Genomic DNA, 3,617 nt, shown 5'->3' with positions numbered 1-3,617 from the left:
TTGCCCAATTAGTGGAGTTTGTTTGGGCTCATGAGAAAGCTGCTGGTGAAACCCTGGTGTGAACCAAACAACCAGACTGAGACCCTTTTTTCTAATGGGCTTGTTTCTAGTTGCCCCCCCGCTGCGGTTTGTTTGTGATTTGAAGGCAAATAGACCAAACACAGTATTCTTACAGCAGATAAGTGTTTTTTTTTTTTGCAAGAATCCAAAAGTCAAGCAGCTAATAAATCCATCAGCTGTCCGAGAGCTCTTCAGGCGATTGATCTGTAGAAGCCGTTATTTGGTAACCATGGTAACACATGTGTTTTGGCACATGAGTGTGGGGATTTCACCCTAATTAGACAGTCACAAGCAGTTAAACTGCAGTCTTGTGCTTGTATCCTCTGTGTACTTTGACAGTTCATTAAGTCCATTAAAAAGACATAGTGATTTCACAGAAATACTGTTGTACAAGATGTCCATTTTCTATTTGTCATTGTCATGTGATTAGTTTCCAGTATTTCTACTGTAGTTACTTCTGCTACTGCTCTGCTCTTTCTGTATTAGGTTGTGTTGTCAGTATTTGCAGCACATGTTGTCAAATTGATGAATTTTCTAAGGTTGTTTGTGTTTTGTCTGTTATGTGTTTTCTTAAGTTGCAGTGCGTTGAGCTCTCTGGGACACCGTAGTTAGCATACTGACAGGTTATGGTCTTTGGTCTATGAAGGGTGCGACCACTGAACTGAGACACAGCAGCAGGTTAACACGCTTGGCACCAACATATTGATTGATTGACACACGTACAGACCAATCAGTGTTGACTGGCTTAGATAATAATGAGCGGGAACATGATAAACATCAATGTAAGTTATGAAAACAAGTATAATATAGTTATTATTATAATTGTGGTGATTGTGGAGAGTTTTAAAGGTTTGTCGGGACTCAGGACACTCAGCTTGAAACCAGGACAATCAGAGACAAGCGGGACCTATGGTCACTATACGTCTCAGTGATGTGGAGAAGAGGAGCTGTCACCACTGAGGCCTTCCATACTGAAATCCTATGGTTCTACATGAAGAGCATGGGATGTGAAATTACTGAGTTGTCAAGGAAACCGGGAAATAAATAATAAATAAATCACAAATCACCACTGAAATAAACACAGTAAAAACATGTGAATTAAAGAAGAAAAATATTTATATTTCAGTAACTATGTCCAGACCACCTAGAAATGAAATTATACTGGAGCGTGCTTTGAATGTATTCTATAGTATGTAGCCAGAACAGGTCGACAAGGCGCAGCTGGACCAGCCTGGTCGACCCAAGGCTGCGAGGTTAATGAAGCGTTTTCATCAACAGATGTTGCTGGTGAGCTTTCCAACTATTTCCACCCATGCTGCCACCAATTCCCCAATGCTCAGGTCCAGCAGGGGGTCAACTCAGGCCTGGCAGGCTGCCGGGTCTGGAATACACTGTGATACACCCCTTCCACTCAAAAAACAGTTTTCGTTATTGTTCCTTGTGATGTACAGACGTTATGTGCAGAGTTTAACACAATGCACAATTATGACATCACAATTAGTGCAGCAGTGAGTCACAGGTGAGTATGAAACCTTGAGAAAGAGGCCATTTTAAACCATATTTAACTAGTTAACTGAACTTTATGGTGAAAAAAAAAAGAGATATCAAATATAATTCCAAACAGAGAAATATAACTGTATTTCATAATAACAAGTGAACAAGATTTAACTGGATTCATGTTTCACAGTCACAGCTAGTTGTGTCTTTTAGTGGCTACTTCATAGTAACATAATAAGAAGGGAGAGAGATGTTGCTAAGCTAAACTAAACTAAAGCTGTAGCTTAGGTTCAATCTGCATCACAGTGATACACTTTTCTTATTCAGCTGATTGTAAGTTGTGTTTACTCTTCGGTCTGTTGACGGGATTTTGTTAACAGCTGTTTCTTACAACACAAATCATAATAAACATATTATTACAGGACTGGTCCATAGATGAAAGAAGGAAGCACAGCACTTCTCTCTAGAGAGATGAATCAGCTCTCCCAGTTCAGTCATGTGATCACACCCACTGTCCACTGAAGTCCAGCAAGTCCCATTCGATTCTAATGGTTTCTTCCATCTCACAGAAAAACACAAGTCATTCCACTGATGTGATATGTTAGTCTTTACAGTCACAGGCTCAGAGATCAACGGTTTCCATATGGAAACAGATGGAGGGTCATCTCAGACCCACTTCACCATGATCATTTTCCCTGCCAACATCAGAAGTAAATCAACAATGTCTTCATATGGTATAAGAGAATCGGGGTTATGAAGCCTAGTACCGACATGAGTTTTACATTTAGGACAATATATGGTGAAATTCCTGTTTTATCCTTCTGATAAATATATGGTGAAATATAAAAAAATATTATATTGTAACTCTCTAAATCTTTGCATATTGAGATTCTGGAAGACAACAGCAGGATCTTATCCCAGGCATTACTAATTATCACACATTTGAGCTGTGTACACCAAGATGTTCTTAACCATGCAGGTTTGTCCAGGGTCAAACTAAATATCTCAGAGTAAACATACAACATAATATAAACTGCTTGTGCTTGTCTCTATGGTCCAAAAAAACTCCTCTAGCAGGTGAGAATCATTTGTTTCAGAGAATTGGCTTTCACTTGGGATTTTGAAAACCTGAAATGCTGAATCTCCTGCAAAAGCATCAGCACATTTACCGTGTTTTGAAGGTTAATCTAGCCACTTACATGTAATCTTAGACTGGAGGCAAACTAGATGTATTCGACAAACACATCCTCAAATGTACCCCAACTTTCATCTACATAGGAACATAAACAAGCAGGCACCTAGCAAAGAGGAGGGAGGTCTTTATCTAATTTTCCAGGATGCACCTTTACAGAGCAGCTTTTCTAACCATTCAAGAAAAACAAACCACAAAAAAGACTGCTTTAAAGTTTCTTCTGACATGATGTCAACTGGGATGAACTCCAGAGGTGATCTGCAATGCAGAGCGCTATCGGCAATTTCACAGGCAGGGAGCTGTGAAATGTATCTATTTAATTCATTTCTGTGAGCATCTGAGAGTCACTCTTTATGAGCTACAAGTGTGCATGAATTAGTAATACAGACACACACACACACACACAGTGATTTTCCACTGAAGGACATTGCTAATTATCGTTTCCATACAGACTTTTCACTGTATGCAGAAGGATTTGACACAATGCAGTGTGTCCTTTAAGAATTAAACAGACTCAGATGTTTTCACTGCTTCCAAATACATGTTTCCAGATGAGGTTACTTATGGCTAAACCACAAGATTTCACGCTTTTGTTGTACAACTAAAAAGACCGTGTCATCCAGTCTGAAAAGTGTATTCTACCTTGAGGTGGCTGTATTCTTTTTATTTATTTAGCCAGTTAAAACAAATGGAAAGTTCTTATTGGTTAAAGTAAAGAAGAGAAGCTAAAACTGATTCCAATGAGGAAAACAATCCTGTGCTGAACTGTCCAACACAAACACTTAAACATCATATATTGTCCCTGCAACAAATACAAGAAAAGCTGTCATGTAGGATTTTGACCCTGGTTTTTTAAATTACCATGACA

Source organism: Seriola dumerili, unplaced genomic scaffold, assembly GCF_002260705.1.
Source record: "Seriola dumerili isolate Sdu_G_001 unplaced genomic scaffold, Sdu_1.0 BDQW01000018.1, whole genome shotgun sequence".
Taxonomy (NCBI): Eukaryota; Metazoa; Chordata; class Actinopteri; order Carangiformes; family Carangidae; genus Seriola; species Seriola dumerili.
This window is presented reverse-complemented; position numbering follows the sequence as displayed.